This window comes from Urocampus carinirostris, chromosome 3, assembly GCF_059441175.1.
Source record: "Urocampus carinirostris isolate Australia breed hairy pipefish chromosome 3, RoL_Ucar_1.0, whole genome shotgun sequence".
Taxonomy (NCBI): Eukaryota; Metazoa; Chordata; class Actinopteri; order Syngnathiformes; family Syngnathidae; genus Urocampus; species Urocampus carinirostris.
This window is the reverse complement of record NC_142351.1, coordinates 58,796,034-58,811,416: the sequence shown is the minus strand read 5'-3', so window position 1 is coordinate 58,811,416 and position 15,383 is coordinate 58,796,034. Positions and strand designations below refer to the sequence as shown.

Sequence of the window (15,383 nt, the reverse complement as noted above, 5' to 3'; positions counted from 1 at the left end):
TGAGACATTAAAACGTGGTAGTGGCCCTAATCCAGTGCTTCTCAATCATCTTCTGTCACGCACCTCCATGGAAGAAGAAATCCCCTTTAGTAAACTATTTTTGAAGGAATCAGATGATCACAAATCCCCCAAGATCCAAAAATTGGGCCCAAAAACAAAACTACAATGACAATTAATCGGCACACCCTAGTTTGAAGCAAGGTTCATAACGCTCACGTTATTGTGAAAGGTAAATTGAAATTGTTTTTCTGGCCCTCACAAAATGTTCCGCCTTGGTGACTTACAGAGGGGGATTTCCAGAAAACACAGGCAGGTTTTCATTCCCTAGAAGTCAACAACTGGAATGTTAATCGGCAATAGAAAGGGCGGGAGGAGAGTGCATTTCTGGGTGGGCGATAGAGATTTTAGAAAGGACGGAATGATAACCAGATTGACCGATTGCCTCCCGTTGTAATGTGTGATTATTTCAATGGGCTCCCTTGGTAGGCCAAACAAATTGAGGAAATGACTGAGTATCTGATGCTGATTTGTATCAAAACATAAGACAAATAAACTCAAACAAGTTTCTGCAACTGCTGATAGAATGTTAGATAACCGACTGGGCACATAAATAGCCACTTTCACAATATTACCTGGACGGATCAAAGCATCTTTATTTCATTAAATGCCAGAGACTCCTCTCAGATGGGAACAGACAATTTATGACATTTTGACTTATCTTTGAAGGCTTACAGAAAAAAAAACTGTTCTTTAGCTGTATACGCAAGGGTCACATCATATGAAAGCTTCAACCCACATCGTTTCTTAGGAAAAGAAAGCATGTTTCTAGCTTTTACCGTTGTTTGGTTAACAAGAGTTGAACATTATTGTTTCTTAAAAATATTCGTATTCAAGAGAACGTCTGAGAAATGACAGGTTTTTGTAAAAGGATGCATTCAAGAACAACTTTCACTTTAGTGCATTTATTTTTCTGTTTATTGATCCCCCAATATCTAAACAATGCTAATCACAAACAAGAGGGCACCTAACAAGAACACTAAACTGAGGCATGAACGATTTATTAACTTTGCAAGAACTTTTCAGCGCCTCACGTTTAGGGTGAAGTGATCACACCATGGCGATTGCGTTTACTAGGACGACTGCATTCCTGTGAATGTGCACAAAACGTCATCCCTCCCTGACCAGAAAATGTCGATGGAACTTAGTAATCTTTTTTTGAAAGGCATAAACTCTGTTTTCTCACCACAATGCTTCAGTACGCCTACTCGCAACGTGGGGGCGCCCTCACACTCTCATTAACCTGGATACAGGAAGCAACACTAGAGTGGCGGCTACCTAAATGTGCGGACAAATATCTGATCGAAGCACCCCTGCCATTTAATGGTGATTCATCAAACTAAAATGATTCCCAGAGGCTTGATACAAACCCTTTATCATAGTGCTTTAAAAAAAATATATATATATATTTTTAGGCTTTGGCACTAAGGGCGAGTGCTTCTGAAAACATACTTATAGATTTTGGCACTGAATGAGTTATAGAGGTTTAGTCATTTTCAAACTTTAGCTTCAGCGTTACCTTCCGGGATTGAGCAAAAACGGATGAACTTTCTTGATTCGTAAAATCATACAATGCAAATTAATGGCTTTTTCATTCTCACATTCCTTTAAATTGAGATGAAATGCGTTTTTTCCTTGACAGCATTAGTTTTGTCAAGTGTTCCTAAGAAAACAGTAACATGACTAACTTTGCAGGAATGAACAGACGTTTGACATCTCGTCTAACTGGTAAGCGCACACACATTGGCCTCTAGAGTTGAGGCGCTCCCCTTTGTGAACTCAGCACAATCCTGCCGCCACTAATCCAGACCGAGCGATCCCATAATGATGCACGGCGTCCGTGAATGCACGCTCGTGTACTTGTGCATGCGCGTGTGAGTAACGCCACTGAGCTATAAATCCACTGGATGTGATTTGTCAACGCTAATTGTATTAGCGTTTCCATCAGATTCATCTTGTTGCTTGCAAAGTACCCTGCTTGCAGGACTACAAACTCGTGGCTATGTGGGGACTTAAAAAAAACATTTGGCCCCGTTAAATAGGAATTAAAGGACATATGTATAATGCTGTCTTTTGTGCCCACGGCAGCCTTGGCCTAACAAACACACTTGAGCATCAGACAGCTAAAATGTCTAACACTCTCGCTTTCTTAGGCGCACAATCCCTTGTGCTGGTGACACTCTGTGCAGCCATATGATGGAAAATTACTCCAAGAGTTTTGGCGTGTTATTCCATTCCTTCAGGCACCAGCCCACTTTGTCAAGTGTCCTTGGCGTGCTAGCAGAAGGAGATGGGACCCCTGCCACTACATTTGATTTATTAAGGTTGCAAACAGTGAACACAGTATAAATGAGTACAATTAGGGTAGTTTCATAAATAAAAAAAATTGGTGAGTCTGAGAAAGGGGGCTGAATACATTTTTATGATCAATATCTGAGAGTGTAGATACTGAAGTACCGTAAATTCCGGACTATAGAGTGCACCTGATTATAAGCCGCACCCACCACATTTTAAGAAGAAAAACGATTTTCTACTTACACAAGCCGCACGTGTATATAGGCCGCATGCGGCCACATTAAACAAATGTAACACAAACACAAAATTAACCCAGACCCGACTAAGTCCCGCGATTAAAACTGACTGTCCTTCATTAAAGTACACAGTCCGAGAATCACAGCCGGCAAATTTAACAGAAAATGATAGCGGTACTTAAGGTTTGATGCAGACCGGCAGAGTCCAGGTCACGTTAAAAGTAATCCAAAGAAAAAAGTGTATATTTCCAAAGGTAAGGGTGGGAAAAATATATATCCACTATTGTCCGCCGTGTCCACTAACACTCACCTTTACTGGTCCCCAATTCCCGTCAGCCCGCGTTTGTTACGCCCCGTCCAAAACATATCAGAATAAGTGTCCAAAATAGATACAAATAAATACATAACATAAATATACAGTTGCAAATACATATTATACATGGTTACACATATTTACAAAGAAAGACGGTACACCGAGAGAGTTTTTAAAGCTTTAATAATAATAATAATAATAATACAACTTTCATCCGGGCAGTTAATGGTAGCAACACGCTAACAACACGCTCGCAACACAGTTAACGGGTCTGTTAAAAAAAAACATACCGTACTTGTAAAAATCACGGTAAACCGTCCTCATCTTCCTCCTTAAAACTGAAGCCATCAAAGTCGTCTTCCTCAGTGTCAGAAAGAAACTTTGTCGTATAGACGTCATCCCACGCTCCCGCAGCCGGTGTTATGCCGAGAAATGCATCCCCTGTCGCGGGAGCGCGCACACGTTACTCCCGCTACTACAACCACTTTTACGTACCTCGTTTTATCTCACTTTTATATCTGTTGATGATTTGACAGTTCGTTTCAGCATAATAAGCTTTATGGTAGAGTGCATCACAGTTTAAATACGAGCGTATTGAGTCAAAAAAGGCAAAATAAACACGTTACCTGCTCAAAAGTGGTTTATATATAATAATAATAATAATTATATATGGTGTGCATTACCGTTTGATTACATTCACAACAAATACAAGACAGAATGGTTTAAGTTGTATTACATTCCCAACAAATGCAAGACGAAGTGGTCTTGAATATATGTTAGCCATTATATTCCCGAAAAGTGATATAAAAGTGAGATAAAACGAGGTAAAAGTGGTTGTAGTAGCGGGAGTGATGTGTGCGCGCTCCAGCGACAGGGGATGCAATTCTCGGCAGGGATGCATTTCTCGGCATAACACCAGCTTTTCGGAACCCGTTGGTGATGGTGGATTTTTTGATGCTGCCCCACGCTGTCAGGATCCACTGGCAGACTTGCGAAAAAGTTGCGGCCATTAGAAAAATTACATAAATAGGTCGCATCACTGAATAAGCCACAGGGTTGAACGTTTGGGGAAAAAGTAGCGGCCAAGTGATTCACAAGGTCCATTTGAATCAAATTATTAGCCAACACTAAAACACCAAACGGTCTTAAATACGATACCAGATCTGAAAAATCTTATGCATCATCTTTTTGAAGAAACTTGTTTGCTAAAATTTGAGCTTGTAGTTCCTGATATACAAGTGATTAAAAATCAGAATTCAGCCTTGGTTTCCAAACTCTTGTTGCAATTGGCCAAATCTTGTCTTCTTTTTGTTTGCACTGTTACTATCAACATCAAATTTCATTAAAAACAAACTAGGCCCGGTCCAACATACAGGGTGATTTTATATGGAATGATGACAAAAAATGTTATTTGATGTAACAGAATAAACTATGCGGACAGTAATCCCTCGTAATAATGTGGTTAGTCTTCATTGTGTTCTACATTCTGATTGGCTGAACAGATCCTAAGAGAGTAGGTATTAGTTAGAAAAAAAATGGGTTAAATGTTTACAAGTGCCGTACTTGATGTATAAGAATTGCTGCTTGGTTCACATCTGACAATGCAATAGTAATCACAATTCCACATTTTGACTCCAATGGCTGCATAGAGCATATTTATTGGAAATAATTTTTCAGTCGACTTCCTCAATACTGAATGGGGACACTACATTATGTAACTGTTTGCACAAAAGCCTATATCCAATGTACTCGCCAAAAGAGGTCTGCTGTGGTACGCTTCAACTCACACCCCACCCTAAAAAGGAGAAGTGCTCTAGAAAATGAATGGATGGATAGAATCACAAACTATGACAGTCAAGCCTAAAACCCAATAAAGTTCTCCAGCAATAAACACAGTCTTTATAAATCATTTGCTAACTTGCTTACTCTAGTAAAGGTCACTTTATTCATGGCCACTTATGTTTAGAGGTGTATCTGAGTTGTTGGAGAAGAAGCCGTTGATTCATTTACTATGAATTTTACACCATCATCACAATTCTACACAAGTTTTCATCAACGATCAATCAAAAGGCGAAATCCAGGCCGAGCAAGTTATCTTGCATTTTCAGCTAACAGAAAGAAAGGACCCGGTCAATGTCGTCTATTGCTTGAAAAAGTGAAGACTCTTCCTTCCCAAAAGACACAGTCACTGTAACCTTTCAAAGGTGAAGCTACGGGAAATACTCTTACAGGAGACATATGATGTAAACATTTTGTTCCGTTTGCTGCAAACAGTGACGAACGCAATTAGACACGACAGGCTTGGCTTCCAAAGGAAGTCACACAGTGGTTGATTGTAGAGTGTGCATGCAGCCAACTGGACAGCACTTTGACGTTTACCAGACATGATTGAAAACCATTAGAGTTGTTAGTTTTGCTATTGATACTGTTAATGCGAATATTGTGGTGCATGAAAACAAAAAATTAAAATGTGTGTAAACTAAGTAAAAGAGACTGCCGAATTTGAAAGTTTAATACTCTGCCGCCATCTCCTGGCTTGAAGTCATGATCGGTTGATTTTGGGGTTTCTATTGTATTTGAGACAGGCCTTTTTTTTACTTTTCCCATTGTCATTCCAAACCCGATGGACAAAGACTTCAAGTGACTAAACCACACCATTTTGGTGGGTTTTGGTGTTGGGGAGTACACATAGCATCAGAATGAAGGACAATCATGTCAAATAAATACGAATTTCTCGAGCTGAGTGCATTAAAAAAAAAAAAAAAAGGAAAAACAATATGATTATAAAGTATTTGATATCCTATCTTTAAACCAAGTTTCTACCACGAGGATGTTCTAAAAAATGCACACTGTCCCTTTAAGTTTGAAGTAAAAGCTTATCTATATTTAGGTGTATCAATACAGCCAAACTGAGAAAGATTTACTAGCTCAAATCTTAAGGACAGTATCAATGTGAAAGATAGTGTTCAATAGAAGTTTGGTATGCAGTAATCCCTGGTTAACATAACATTTTGATTTGAGGACTATTAACCCCTACTGTAAAAAAATCCACTGGGTTTTCAAACCACACTAAACCCGTAACTCAGTTCACCTTTTAACCGGAATTGAGCGCCTGCAAAAAGCCTTCCTCATGTGATTGTGAGTCAGTCTCAACTTTGTTTCTTGTCAAGTAAGCGTAATCATCTGTCGTGCTCATCTCGAGCTTTTTGTAATGTGATGTGCCACTTTTGGAGAATTTATTTAGTGAATCGGCTAGAAGAGTCACAGTGCAATTTAAACAATTAAGAAAAGCAAGGCGAGTGTCCGAAGGTTGACCACTTTTCATCTCATTCTCCCTCTAACCATGTTACTTTGAGAAGAAGCAGCATTAACTATTGCATCATTTTAAGATGAAAACGTAGATATTGTTGTTTACACAAATAAGTTATGTATTAATGAGATTAGCCCTAAAAACAACAGGTAGACCTAAAAGATCACCTGAAAGTAACTAGCTTTGACACAAGACAGAATGAATGTCTCATCGACCCTTCGGATATCCCACCAATTAACCGTGCACAGCACCATATGCTGACTACCCCCGCTGCATGGAAAGAGGTGGAAAACACTGCGTCAAGCAAGATCTGCATCAGTTCCAAGGCAAAAGGAGTTCTATTCAAAGTGTACAAGAATACACTGGACGTCCTAAGGTTTCTCTGTATGGCAGAAGACGATGATACCCAAAATGTGGTATAGGGCAGGGAGAGTAGTCATCCAAAAGGACAAAAGTGCAGAGAATATTAGCCAGTTCCGTCCAATCTCCCTACCAAACATTGGAGGCAAAATCTTCTTCAGTGTCATTGCTCAGAGAATAGGTGCATATCTGCGAAGAAATAAGTACATTGATACAGAAGGCAAGAAAGAATATCATGGTGAAATGGGACCACCTCACCCCTGGAAATCACAATAGCAATGGAGGTCTTCATCTGTGCTTCAAAGTGGATGGTAGGTGGAAGCCAATTGACTCTGACCTGTGCCTCCCCCCACTCAGAACTTGCATGAATGACATTACAAAAGATCAGGCGATGGTGTGATTGTAAACCTTAAGTGCTCTCATTGGATGGGGCTTTTGAGAGAAAACACCTACGCTGTGCAGATCTTGCAACATGGCTCGAACATTAAGGACGCCCAGTGGAGGTGGGCTGCAGAGGCTTTGTCGCAAGATCTACGACCAAGTTATTGGTTGTCTTGGGAATCTGGGGCCAAAGGGGTATCTGAGGCAGCTGAAAAAAAGCAGCCTTTGGCTCTTCATTGACCCCTTCTGGGCCCCCAAGTAACAAGTCAGGAGGTATGCGGTCAGCTGAGGGTTGACTCATGGAAAAGGACGCCCCTGCCATGCATAGTCCCATGAGAAGTGTGCTGCCCAACAAAGCAACTCTAATGAAGGATTAGGACTGAGGCAAGATCAGGGCTGAACCCCCTGTGGTTGGCCACCCCTGTTGAGAGCATCTAGTGTTGTGGCCGCAACACCCAGTGGCCCAGGGTGACACTACTGATGATATATTCAAATTACATAGCCAACCATCAATCCACCAATAACCACCAATACAACACTGCCAGTTATCAGTTCTGTTGGTTGATAACAGTAATACATTAGACATGGTTATTCCAATAACAACGATTTGCATATGCAGAATTAAACAACAAAAAGTTGACTACAAGATAGTTTCCCATAAAACCTGGATTATAAGCTTCGGGTTTTTTCCCTGCGTTTTATGCAATGATGCAGCTACTTTATGCATTTTTTGTGAGGGCCGCCAGGGGCCACCCGAGCAGTAAAGGGAAAAGTAAGACAGGTGGAATATACTGTATGTGTCGAGGAAGACACAAGTTTAATGCAAGTTCTGGCTTGTGCATAAATAAAACAAGCATAAATATTTTAGGCAGATTCGTATTTATCTGTCGGGTTTATCGTGTGTTTTGGAATAATTATTTTACACGGTTGGATTTTATGGATTGTCTTTGTAACAAAGCCATTTTTGCGGACATTCAAAGAAGTTGAAAACGGCCAGGGGACGTTAAGGTGAGTTATGCTGGCTTTATAGTTTTCAGGTATCTTGATTTTTTGGGGGGTTGCGCCTTACAATCCGGTACACCTTACTACAGTGGGGAAAATACAGGAAAAAAAAATGTGTGAAATTGTAAAACCTTTTTTGTAAATTATTCTTACAATTAATTAAATAAATCTGAAATTTTGCTCATTTTAAATTTAAATGAAAAGACATTTAGTTAAAAAAGAAAAATATATAAAATAATTTTTAACGTTTGTATTTTTTTTCTAAAAAAAACCCCAAAAACATACATGAGGAAAAAAAAAAGAAAAAAAAAAAGAATGCTGCTATTAATCTTTTTGATTTTTTGGGGGAAAACTAGATTAAAAAATGAAGTAATATGATAAATTAGAAAAAAAAATCCCAATTAATTATTCCTTAAAACATATCGTATTTTACGGACTATAAATCACAGCTTTTTATAACAGTTTGGCCAGGGATGCGACATATACTCCGGTGAGACTTATGTGTAAGATTATTGACATATTATTACCGGGTATATCATTTCGCAAGTTATTTTCACACTAAACTGCAAGAAGCCTGTGTTGTCTAGACCTGTGATGATAATGTCAATCTTGATGTGACGTGCCGAAAACTTTTGCCAAGTGACATATGGTCGGGGGACATTTCACCCGGGCGGACATTTTTTTTTTTTAAATTGCCTCGAAGATATTTTGTGTTTTTGGTGTTGGATCGTATCCAATGAATTTTCCCCCAAGATGTGACTTTTATATGTGTTTTCCTCCTTTTGCATTTTTTGGCTGGTGCGAATTGTAATTTGGGGTGATTTAAAGCCCGAAAAATATGGTAAAATACATGATGTCTACATGAGATGAGAAGGCATTAGACATTAATCTCCTGCCCAAAGAAAATTGTCCTATCAAGCATGAAAGTAGACCTTGACTGTCCTTGCGCGCTATAGCTTGGACAGAACATGCAGTCCACATGCCAGAATTGCCAGGCTCCGCCCACTGCTCGTTATTTGGGACTCTACCGCCTATCTGCTCTCATTGCACTATTTTTCATCCCTTTACTTTTCTGCCGGTGTAACATTATTTCCAACACCTTTTGTTAAATCAGCCTGCAGCCACTGATACTGTGCATAATCTAAAAATATTAGTCGCTTGCTTATGGGGACAACTCCAAACAGAGGAACAGCAATTTATGCTACGACAAGGGTTAATCAAAATAGAAAAGGGAAAAATCGTACCCCTCCCTCCCCCGTGCCCCACTCTCATTTTCCCTCTGAAAGGCAATCAACTCCACATTGATAGCTCAGCAGTGCTAGGTGATGGCCGCTACTCTGCAGGCTCACTGATAAGACCTGAAAGGCAGTTTTACTCTGCATGTACACTAAGGAGGCCCGTGAGCATATTTTCTGATATATGCACGGCGAGCTACCAGGGATTAAAGATGATCGCAAAAATACGTTTTTTGGGTATGACTAATGCCGACGGCCAGAAAGTAGAACAGACCATGGTCAAGTCGAGTCACATTTTTCGGGTTTGTACACCATTTCTGTTGTTAAATGTGAGCACTTTTAAGGACATTTGAAGCCAGTTTTCCAATTTGTACAGCACCATTAAAAAAAGGAATTTAGTGTAAATCAATCTATAGCCCCGTTTGAGGTCACAGAGCACTACCCGTAGGAGAAAGAACAAGACAAGTTGATAAATCCTATGCCAAATATTAAACAAGCAGCTGTCAATCACTGAGTGGGGCAAAAGAGTTTCGATTCATTCGAGTAGCCAGCAGTCTTTGTTTGGTTTATGCTGTATCAAATTTTCTTGTTCTTGCTCTTTCTGACAAAGCTCGATGACATCAAATTGTAGAGAAAGGAAAGTGAATTATCCTGAAGTTAAACTTATGTGTGAACTTAACTAGTGTAACTATGAGTCATCTGAGCCATTATTTATGTTCATTTAACTTGCTGGCATCAAAATATATTTTACCCGTTAGTTACTCAATATGGACAATCTCTCTGTGGTGCCAATCAAAATAACATTTTTTCATTGTTGACTTTAATCACTAAAGTCCCTAATATGAGGCTGGCACATTGTGCTTATTTAAGATGTTACTATCTACAACGAACGGTCTTTTTCTGTCAATCGGCTGATATACACTGACAATTATTCCGCCATTCTGGTTCAACAACGCGCGTTGGGTAGGGCGTGTAGGGAGCAATGACGCTACACATGACAACGAGGGAAGAAGAAAAGCAATGGCAAAGCAAAGCCATGAGAGAACAGTGTCAGAGTCTTTTTTAAGCAGAATTGTTTTATTTTTATTATTTCATGTGTGGTCTATCAGGTCGGACTACCCAAAGACATTGTGACGGTGTGAAGCATTCACAAGTACTTTACCTAAAATTCAAGCATTACCAAGTATTTCAAGCACCTGTACGAACTCTGCATTTATAAGTACAGTGGGACCTCGCTACTTCGCGCTTCGACGTTCGCGGGTTCAGAGCTTTGCGGGCCTAAATAATAATAATAAAATATATATATTTTTTTTTTAAAGCATTTTTGAAGGGGCGTCGCTACTTCGTGGTTCCATGTTCGCGGGTTCAGGGCTTCGCAGGTCTAAAAGAAAATAATAATAGAATAAAATAATAATAAAAACATAAATACATAAAAACCAATTTTTTTTTAAAAGCATTTTTGAAGGGGCGTCGCTACTTCGCAGATTTGCACTTTTCGCGGGTGGTTTTGGTCCCCATTAACCGGGTCTAAATAATAATCTCATCTCTCATCTCATCAACTGCACCGCTTATCCTCAGTAGGGTCGCGGGGATGCTGGAGCCCATCCCAGCAATCATCGGGCAGTGGGCAGGGGACACCCTGGACTAGTTGCCAGCCAACCGCAGGGCACACGGGGACATACAACTCACTCGCTCAGTCACACCTAGGGACAATTTGGACCGGCCAATTCACCTGAAATAGATAGATAGATAGATACTTTATTCAGCCCCGAAGAAAAAACACATTTCCAGCAGCATCCCTAAGCTGAGAACAATACAATAATAAAGCAAAAAGAATACAATATACAAATACCCAGTGTGAGGTGCAAATGCCCACTGTAGCGTGTTATATAGAATAACTAAATAGTGCTACACAGAATACATATTGCAATAAGATTCGGTAATATGCAATGTAAATGGTGTGGTTTACTGTGGGCTTTTACTCTGCCGGGTAGAGTTAAAGAGCCTCATGGCATGAGGAAGAAAAGATCTCTTCAGTCTGTCCGTAGTACAAGACAGTGACAGAAGTCTGTCGCTAAAACTGCTCTTCTGTCTGGAGATAATGCTGTGTAGTGGATGCGATGGATTGTCCATGATTGACCGCAGCTTTTCCAGTGCCCGTCTCTCAGCTACAGTTGTTAGGCTGTCCAGCTCTTTGCCCACAACAGAGCTCGCTTTCCTAGCCAGTTTATTGAGACGAGAGGCATCCTTCTTCTTGACGCTGCCTCCCCAACACGCTGTCGCATAGAAGAGGGCGCTTGCCACAACTGTCTCATAGAATATTTTCAGGAGCTTTTTGCAGATTTTGAAGGAGAAATGCATGTTTTTGGAATGTGGGAGGAAACCGGAGTGCCCGGAGGAAACCCACGCAAGCACGGGGAGAACATACAAACTCCGCACAGTAAGGCCGGGAGCTGGATTTGAACCCACTCAGGAGGTTCCCACGACCTCAGAACTGTGCCGCACACGCGCTAACCACTGCGCCACCGTGCTGCCCCCAAAAAATAATTTAAAAAAATAAATCAATTAAAAAAAAAATAAATATAGATAGATAGATAGATACTTTTATATATCCCCGCAACCCTAATCGCAGATTTTCACTTATCGCGGGTGGTTTTGGTCCCCATTAACCGCGATAACCGAGGTCCCACTGTATAGTCCTAAAAGAAAAAGTCATGAAGCTGCAGAGACCATCATTACAATATCCTGTGATCTGAAATCTAAATGTGAGCAAGGGAAAACTTAAAAAAACGCAGCATGATGAACATAAAAACTTTGAGAAGGGGTCACACATGATGTAATGCCCCTTTTGTTGAAGAGACACAACATTGGGTGAGAAAGTAAACAGGTGATCATACAATAATCAAGCAATCCTGTTCATCTACTGATACCATAAAGCCTGACGCAAGATTACTATACATTAAACTATACACTGGGTGTAGCTTCTTTTTAAGTAAGCCTGTGAAACATGCTACCATTAGAAACCAATAAACTATTGTTAATCTTCCTGAAAGAGAGAATATATTATTGGCTCCTTTGACCTCCTGTATGTGATGTTGAGAAACTCTTTGGGCTGGAGAGGGTTGATGAGTTTCCACGATGCAGACACAAAGGCACACTGGTGCACATACATACAAGGAGCAATTAAGAAAAAAAAGAATCCATCTTTAGAATGCTTTTGCAGCATGTATCCGATTTGTCCCTTAATTCAACATGCATGCCATCCTGTTACTATGGTAACCTGACTTTATCTTCCCCTGGAAAATGGTTCATTTAATTTAATACCGGGCTTTGAATCCAAACGTTGAGTTAAAATCGCGGATCTGATTAGAAAATGGAGCAACATATTTCCTGTGAAGGTAATTATTTACGGTTGACCCTGACTGTTGGCAGGAGATTGGGGTGAGACATACCCAAAACAGAAAAAAACAAAGTAATTTATGCACTTTCAGATGCAAAGTAACAAAAGAACATTCCTTTGCAAAAACACATTTTCTTTACCGTTATGTCTAAATTTAGTGGATAAAAACAAAGCAAGGCATATTAACTCGTTCAATGTCAGACACATCTCTCAAATGGGAAGTGCAGGTGCCAGACATTTTGACTCATTTTTGAAGGCCTACATAAAATTAGGTTCTTTAGCTACAGTATATAGGCATAGGGCATATCAAAAGAAATACTGAACAGTCAGCTTTCATTAGAAAAGTAAGTTTCCAGCTTTTGTTAGTTTTTAGTAAACCAAAGTTCCATGAAAATACTCGAGCAAGAGTACTCGTGTAAGAAAACTTCTGAGAAAAACATGTTTTCGTGAAAGCATGCATTTCAAGCAGAACCTTCACGTTGGTGCTTTTTTCCTGCATTTGTGATACCTCCAATATCTGAACAATGCTTTCCATAAACACAAGGGCACTTTGACTGCAGAATCACCTTTTATTGCAAGGACACATAACTTAAGCATAAACGATGCATTTGCTTTGCAAGAACTTTCAAGCCCCCATTGTTTTCGGTGACGTGAGCACCTACTCTCTCAATCGTTGGATACAGGAAGCAACATTAGGAAGTGGCAGCTCCCTTTGTTATAAAATAGCATCGTTGGACAAATATATTAGCTATGAAAAAGTGACTGACTTGAATTGAGTCAAGATGTTGACATTTTACAATTTGACTGTTGTATTTAGAAGTGCATTGAGAAATATTTTTAGAATTAATTTGCCAAACTAAGTTTTTTTGAATGTGCGACTGTACTAGAATCTTCATTCGTTGGTTTTAGGTTTGATTGAACATTGTACAAAGAATCAACATTTGAAAATAATTTAATGTTTTGTATTTTTTGTAGTAGGAAGATTATTTTGACATGCTCATTTTGTAAGTAACTCACATACTGAAAAGGTGTGTGCACCCCTACTTTAGAATTAACAACTGCCTTTAATAGAAAACTCTGTCTGCTTTCAGTCTGTCATGAAGAACTCAGAGGAGCCAATATACACACTCCTTTCTCAGAATGACGTTTAAGATGACGCTACCAAAGCTATACGGAATGATATTTTTCAGTCAGTAAAGTATAATTCCATTTTTCAAGTAAATTGAAAAAGCAAAAAGGGGTGTGATTAAAGGAGACTATACCCAATTGTAATGAAAAATAATATGGCGATAAAAAAAAAACAGATTAGATGTTAAAAATCTTGAGCAGCCCATTGCTGGTGTGCCCTTTTCACAAGATGTACTAGTACCAGCATAAAATCAATTCTGAGGAACGGTTTCAATTCTGACTGCACAAACTCCCCGAAACAACGCGTGAAAAAAAACATGCGAGCACACAGGCAGGAACCTGACTGTTTTGGGAGAAAAAAAAAGCAATACAATGGAGAAAGAAACATTGAGCAAGGAAATCCATAATTTATTTTGAAAACATTTGTGGCCAATCCCACTCACTACCTTTTTCTTTCATTTCGGCCTTTGTCGCCTCCTGAATTTTCAAAACCAGACACCACCAAGGTTATGTAAGCGTTTACTGTGCAGATAATTCTTTCCCAGGGGGCAATTCCAAACACACTTTAGGAGACGAGCATGAAATATTATTAACTGGTAAACTCAGCTGGAGAGGGGAAGCAAGTCAGTTAATGTCACCAGTTGAGGGGGAAAAACAAACAAAAAAAGCAAAAGATAATGGAAATATATGAGCAATTAGGATTATGGCTGCAGTGATCATAGAATTTCGGCTGATACCAAAAAAGTCAGACCTGACCATCAACATTTTCCTAAATCCTTTTTATTTTCCGAAAACAAGCACTTTTAATCGCAAAACATTGAACAATACCTGCCTAGCAAACAAACTTGTCTTAATTTAATGTGAAATCGTGGTTCCAAATACAACAAAATATATTCATAGTCATATCAACAGTAGAAGTCCACAAATCTCTTAACCACTTGGGTCCTAGGGGCACCACTTTTCCCGTGGTGTGTCTAGGGCAGGTGCAACCTGACAGTGCCCATACCTCTTCAGACAGTTTTATTTTGGGTTTGGGTTCGCGCATACCACATAAACACTCATACAGCTCCTCCAACATCTGGTCACTGTTGTTTTTCGATGTAAACGGTCATCCCTTACTTAAGAGATGACCCGGATCTTGGTATCGATGGGCAGCGGCATGTGTGTAACAATACTAGATCCTTAATCACTGGGGAAGAATTTTAGTAGGCCTGTTTTGTTCATATTCACATCGTGCAATATGCATTGCATCATTTGTGGCTTTCACGTATTTCTTAAAAAGGCAATGACGTTACGTCCGTTGCTTTTGTGACTTATTCAAGTCTCAAAGACTCTTTGTCTGGTAAAAGACTTAGCGTTTTGCTTATTTTCATTTCAATATTTATTCATTAAAATAAATACTGTAATCTGAATAAATAGATTAATAAGAAATTAAATGGCTTGAGGACAAATGCCTATGTTCTGAGACCAATAACCTTGGTCGATGATAAAGGAAAAGATAAGGAAACCCCAAATTTAAGCAAATTTGCCCACCAATTGATCGGTACAAACCTAATGAGGATAGAAAATGAATATCATTGCTAGTGATAAACTGATGTCTTTTTCAGTGTTGATGGTAAATAGTTACAGTATCAATCCTGTAAATGATATGTGAAGCCGTTTGCAC

At 39.4% G+C, this 15,383-nt stretch overlaps 1 protein-coding gene across 1 annotated transcript in view; it reads right to left on the bottom strand.

Moving 5' to 3' along the window:
* b4galt5 (beta-1,4-galactosyltransferase 5) overlaps window positions 1–15,383 on the bottom strand; it is a 64,993-nt gene that overhangs the window by 13,394 nt on the left and 36,216 nt on the right. The window lies entirely within an intron of this gene.